This window comes from Nicotiana tabacum, chromosome 15 (genome assembly GCF_000715075.1).
Source record: "Nicotiana tabacum cultivar K326 chromosome 15, ASM71507v2, whole genome shotgun sequence".
NCBI classification, from domain to species: Eukaryota; Viridiplantae; Streptophyta; class Magnoliopsida; order Solanales; family Solanaceae; genus Nicotiana; species Nicotiana tabacum.
This window is the reverse complement of record NC_134094.1, coordinates 132059016-132065940: the sequence shown is the minus strand read 5'-3', so window position 1 is coordinate 132065940 and position 6925 is coordinate 132059016.

Sequence of the window (6925 nt, the reverse complement as noted above, 5' to 3'; positions counted from 1 at the left end):
AAAAAGGTCGTGGTCAAAGAGCAACTTGTTTGACTCTTGATGCATTACTAATAGTCTGTTTGGTAAAGCTTCTAAAATCATTTTATTTTGAAAAGTATTTTTTTCAAAAGTACATTTCAAAAAAATACTTTTTGTAAGAAATACTTTGTGTTTGGCTAATTAATTTGAAAAGTACTTTTGAGCAGCAATTAATATTTGACCAATCTTTAAAAAGTATTTCTAAGTGTATTTTTCTCGAAAGTGTTTTTCAAAAAGTGTTTATGGGGGAAAACTATTTTTTCTGCTTCTCAAAATGTAATGACCCAACCAGTTATTTTGACTTTTAGAATCTCGTTCCCCTAAATAAAACTCTCCGTATGTATTTTATAAATTTATGACTTGCGGGGATGGTTGGTTCGGGATTTGGAAGTGTTCAGGTTGAAACCGGAACACTTGGTTCCTTAAGTTGGCCTTAAAATGCTAAGTTTGACTTCGGTCAACATTTTGAGAAAATGACCTCGGGATAGAATTTTATGATTCCAACATCTCCATATGGTGATTTTGGACTTAGGAGCGTGTTCGAAATTTTATTTGGAAGTCCGTAGTTAAATTATGCTTGAAATGGCTAAAATAGGAATTTAAGTTTGGAAGTTTGACTAGGGAGTTGACTTTTTGATACCGGAGTCGGAATCTAATTCCGAAAATTTTTATGGCTCCGTTATGTCATTTATGACTTGTGCAAAATTTGAGGTCAATCGGGCTTGATTTGATAGGTTCCGGCGTCGTTTGTAGAAATTAAAAGTTTCAAAGTTCATTAGGCTTGAATCTATGTGTGATTAGTGTTTTTAATGTTGTTGGATGTGATTTGAAGACTCGACTAAGTTCGTATGATGTTTTAGGACTTGTTGGTATATTTGGTTGAGGTCCCGAAGGGCTTGGGTGAGTTTCGGATAGTTAACGGATTAAATTTGGACTTAGAAGAAAAATCTGAAGTTTCTACCTTCTCGTGTAATCGCACCTATGGAACTTGGCTCGCAGGTGCGACCACGCAGAAGTGCAATGGACCTCACAGGTGCGCAAGGTTCGCAGAAGCGGACAGGAAGCTTGCGTAAGCGAGCTCGCAGGTGCGAGCTGAGATGCGCAGAAGCGGAGGCTTGGCTGATAGCTGTGGAGCGCAAATGCGGAAGGCATCTCGCGAGTGCGGACACGCACCTGCACATGGATGATCGCAGAAGCGAGGGAAAAATCCGTAGAAGCGATTCAAATTCCGCAGGTGCAAGACTCCTGGACAGAATGTTAAAAATAGATGAGTCCAAGGTTTTGTCATTTTTGACATTTCCAAAAGCGGGTGAGGCGATTGTTGAGCGAGAAATCACGGGAAATTTTGAGGTAAGTCCCTTGTGAGCTTTTTTACTCTATAATATTGAATTATCATCGAATAATCCGACTAGATTACATGTTTTGGGGGTGTAAATTGGGAGTTTGAACTTAGGAATTTGAAAATAAAATTTGAAGATTTGGAAGTCGAGTTGAGGTCGAATTTTGGTAAATTAGTATGGGTAGACTCGTGGTTGAATAGGGTTCATATTTCGTAACTTTCGCCGGATTTCCGAGACGTGGGCCCCACGGGTCATTTTTTAGTTAATTTCGGATTTTATTAAAAAATGTAGTATTTTCTTATGGAATTGATTCTATAATTTTTGTTGATTGTATCTAATTAATTATGACTAGATACGAGTCGATCAGAGTTGAAAAATCGAGAAAAAGGCATATTACGTGATTAAATTAGAGCAAGTCGAGGTAAGTGACTTGTCTAACCTTGTGTGGGGAAAATTTTACCTAGGATTGGTATTTGAAGTGATAAGTTAAAATATATCGAAAGTCGTGTACATGAGGGGACGAGTGTGTACACGGGCTAAATGTGAAAGATTATGTCTTTAAATTGTGTAGATCATTGTTGAATATTAATTAAATAATTTTACCTTGTTATATTCTTCATCATTGATTTAAATATTTATACTTATAAATTTGCTTGACCTTTTCCTGCTCATTGTTTTATCTGTTTATTTGAAACTTGGTTTCTTTTATTCTGTGCATTATTTGAAGGATGATTTTTTTTAAATTAAATATTATTAATATGAATTATTTGACATTTTAAATTTAGAATTGAAACAACGTATTAAAATTTTGAAATATTATTGTTGGATTATTTTGGCATGAGCTCTTTATTATGAAAAAATATTGTTGTTGATTTATTTTGATAAATTAAAATATTGGACACTTGAGGTGCAATATTGTGATATTGATACGCATACGGTGGTATAAAGTTTGGGTGTTGAAATGCATGCGGTGAGATAAGGGTGGCTTGATACGCGTGGCTAGTAGGGAAAACTACTAGAAGTCATGCGGTATGATAAGGATGGCTAAAACGCGGGATGCTATTTCGGGAAAAATATTTTCTTTAAAATAAATTGTGAAGGCTCCCGCGATGATATAAGAAAATGAGATATTGTGAATTTATTTATGATTTTGGACTACGAGGCGGTACATCGAGAGTGCCCATGCTGATATTGATTTATGGCCGTAGTTGCCTATGATTATTGTTGTGATTTTTTTAAAGTTGAAAAGAATTATATTTTGTTTCCACGAGGTATTAATTACCATTATTTGGTGTAATTAAATGGTGACATACTACTTGATTCGTTTTCATTATCATTTTATCTTATTATATTATTAAATATTTACCATGCCATTATTTATTTTCCAGTAGGGCCTGACTTGACCTCGTCACTACTCTACCGATGTTAGGCTTGGCACTTACTGAGTACCGCTGTGGTGTACTCATACTATGCTTCTGCACATCTTTTTATGCATATCCAAGTATATTTTATCAGACCAGGCATCAGTGAACTAGCTGTACGAGGAGACTTCGAGGTATAGCTGCCAGCGTCCGCAGACTCCGGAGTCCCCTTCTATCATTTTTATGTTGCTTCCTTATTTTTCTTTAGACCTTGATATATAGAGACATTGAGAATAAATTCTTAGAAGCTTGTGACTTATTTTTATCGGGTTTGGGGAGTTATAATTGTTGAATTGTAGTTTATTTATTTCAGATATCTATTATTATTCAACATTAATAGGCTTACCTAGTCTTAGAGACTAGGTGTTATCACGATCTCCTACGGAGGAAATTTGGGGTCGTGACAAGTTGGTATCATAGCTCTAGGTTCATAAGTGGTATGATTCACAAGCAGGTTTAGTAAAGTCTTGCGGATCGGTACGGAGGCGTCTGTACTTATCTTTAGGCGGCTATGGAACTGTTGGGAAAATATTCACTTCTTTGATTCCTTATCGTGCGCAATTGTTGACTTCATAGTTCTAAACCATTATCTTTCTATTCTCTCACAGATGGTGAGGACACGCACAACTAGATCCGATGATCAGACACATGCGCCCCCTATTGGAGCCGCAAGAGGCCGGGGTCGGAGCAGAGGCTGAGCCAAAGGCCGAGAAAGACTACGCGGTGCAGCCAGAGCACCTGTACGAGCTGCTGCACCAGAGCCACCAGTAGCTCCATTTGGAGAGCAGGCACCTGAGACGCCAGTTACTACTCCTGCACTTCAGGAGACTCTTGCCCAGTTTTTGAGCATGTTTGGAACTCTAGTTCAGGCATGGTTAATTCCACTTGCTCCTACCACATCTCAGGCTGGGGGAGGAGAACAGACTCCCGCCGCCCGTACTCCAGAGTCACGGGCCCAAGTTGACCATGTCCAAGAGGTTATACCAGTGCAGCCAGTTGTCCCAGTTCGGCATAAGAGTAGAACATCAATTTCAGATGGGGAGTAGCTCAGGCTCGAGAGGTACAAGAAGTACCACCCTCCCACTTTCAGCGGTTTAGCTTCAGAGGATGCTCAGGGTTTTCTGGAGGAATATCACTGTATCCTTCGTACTATGGGTATTGTGGATTCTAGTGGAGTTTCTTTCACGGCATTCCAGTTTAGAGGAGCAGCCTACCAGTGGTGGCGGGCATATGAGTTGGATAGTCCCGCTGAGGCATCTTCACTCATTTGGACTCAATTTTTAGATATGTTCTTGAGGGAGTATGTTCCTCAGAGTCTTAGAGATGCATGGCGCGCAGAGTTTGAGCAGCTGCGCCAGGGTTCTATGACCGTGTCAGAGTATGCGGTCCAATTTAGTGAGTTGGCTAGGCATGTACCAGCCTTAGTTGTTACTGTTCGAGAGCGGGTTCGCGGATTTATTGAGGGTCTCCACCCTAGTATCAGATTCAGTATGGCCCGAGAGCTAGAGATGGACATCACATACCAACATGTGGTGTCAATTGCTAGGAGATTGGAAGGTATGCAGACTCGGGAGAGGGAAGAGAGGGAAGCTAAGAGACCCCGAGATTCTGGCACTTATATTATTTCTCGTGCCTCAGTTGCAGCCCGTCATGGTAGAGGTTATGTGAGCCGTCCTATTCATTCAGCACTTCCAGCTTCCAGTGGTATTCCGGCTACTCCCAAATATCAGGTTCCATATTATGCACCGCCAGTGTCTACTGTACCTCCTGTACGGGGTGCTTTCAGCGGGCAGTCTAGTCGATCAGGCTCGAGCCAGTCCCAGCAGCCATGACTTCCGAGGGCTTGTTTTGAGTGTGGTGACACTAGTCATATTATAAGGGATTGCCCCAGATTTAGGAGGGGTACACCTCCACAGATTTCTTAGGCCTCACATATTCCACAAGGCCCGCAAGCTTCTCAGGCCATGATTACTGCATCAATTGCCACTCCCCCTGCACAACCAGTTAGAGGTGGAGGTCGGACAAGTAGAGGTCGCCCTAGGGGGGGGCCAGGCCAGATATTATGCCCTTCAAGCTAGGACAGAGACCGTTGCATCCGATTCTGTTATCACAGGTATTATTCCGGTCTGTCATAGAGATGCATCAGTCTTATTTGATCCAGGCTCCACTTATTCTTATGTGTCATCTTATTTTGCCCCGTATTTGGGTGTATCACGTGATTCCTTGAGATCTTCTATTTATGTATCTACGCCCGTGGGTGAATCTATTATTGTGGATCGTGTGTATCAGTCGTGTTTAATTATTATCAGTGGTTTTGAGACCAGAGTTGATTTATTATTGCTCAGTATGGTGGATTTCGATATTATTTTGGGCATGGACTGGTTGTCACCCTATCACTCTATTCTTGATTGTTACGCCAAGATGGTGACGTTGGCTATGCTAGGTCTACCGCGGCTAGAGTGGAGAGGTACCTCAGATCATGTTCCTAGCAGGGTTGTTTCATTTGTTAAAGCTCAATGAATGATTGAGAAGGGGTGTGATGCGTATCTGGCCTATATGAGTGATGTTAGTGTTGATACTCCTACCATTGAGTCAGTTCTTATAGTAAGGGATTTTCCTGATGTATTTCCAGCGGATCTCCTGGGTATGCCACCAGACAGGAATATTGATTTTGGCATTGATTTGTTATCAGGCACTCATCCCATTTTTATTCCACCATATCATATGTCCCCGGCAAAGTTGAAAGAATTAAAAGAACAGTTATATGAATTGCTTGATAAGGGCTTCATTTGGCCCAGCGTATCGCCTTGGGGTGCTCCTGTCTTATTTGTAAAGAAGAAGAATGGTTCTATGCGGATGTGTATTGATTACCGCCGGCTGAACAAGGTTACACTGAAGAACATGTATCTATTGCCACGTATTGATGACCTATTTGATCAACTTTAGGGTACTAGAGTGTTTTCTAAGACCGACTTGCGTTCAGGCTATCATCAGTTGAAGATTCGGGAGCCAGATATCCCGAAAACGGCTTTCAGGACTCGGCACGGTCATTACAAGTTCCTTGTGATGTCTTTTGGACTGACCAACGCCCCAACAATATTTATGCACTTAATGAATAGTGTATTTCAACCCTATCTTGATTCTTTCGTCATTGTATTTATTGACGACATTCTGGTATATTCCCGAAGTCGGGAAGATCATGAACAACACCTGAGGACTGTGCTTCAGACTTTGAGAGAAAAAAAGTTATATGCAAAATTTTCAAAGTGTAAATTTTGGCTTGATTCAGTGGGATTTTTGGGTCATATAGTTTCGTGCGAGGGGATCAAGGTAGATCCAAAGAAGATTGAGGCAGTGCAGAGTTACTCCAGACCGTCCTCGGCTACATAAATACGGAGTTTTCTTGGCTTGGCGGGGTATTATCGCCGATTTGTATAGGGTTTCTCTTCTATTGCTGCATCTATGACCAAATTGACCCAGAAGGGCGCTCCGTTCAGGTGGACCGAAGAATGTGAGGAGAGCTTCCAAAAGCTCAAGACAGCTTTGACTACAGTCCCAGTATTGGTATTACCTACAGGTTCAGGGTCTTATATTGTGTATTCTGATGCATCGCGTATTGGTCTCGGCGCAATGTTGATGCAAGACGGTAGGGTAATTGCCTACGCGTCCGGACAGTTAAAGGTACATAAGAAGAATTATCCGGTCCATGCTATTGTCCATGCCTTGAAGATTTGGCGGCATTATTTATGCGGTGTCCATTGTGAGGTCTACGCCGATCATCGGAGTCTACAACATCTGTCTAAATAGAAGGATCTTAATTTGCGACAGCGGAGATGGTTGGAGTTGCTTAAGGATTATGATATCACCATTCTCTATGATCCCGGGAAATCCAATGTAGTGGCTGATGCCTTGAGTCGTAAGGCGGAGAATTTGGGCAGCTTAGCATATTTACCGGTAGCAGAGAGGCCTTTAGCCTTGGATGTTCAGGCCTTGGCCAACAAGTTTGTCAGGTTGGATGTTTCTGAGCCGAGCCGAGTTTTGGCTTGTGTGGTTTCTTAGTCTTCTCTTTATGATCGTATCAGAGAGCGTCAGCACAGTGACCCCCATCTGCTTGTCCTTAAGGATACAGTTCAACACGGTGATGCC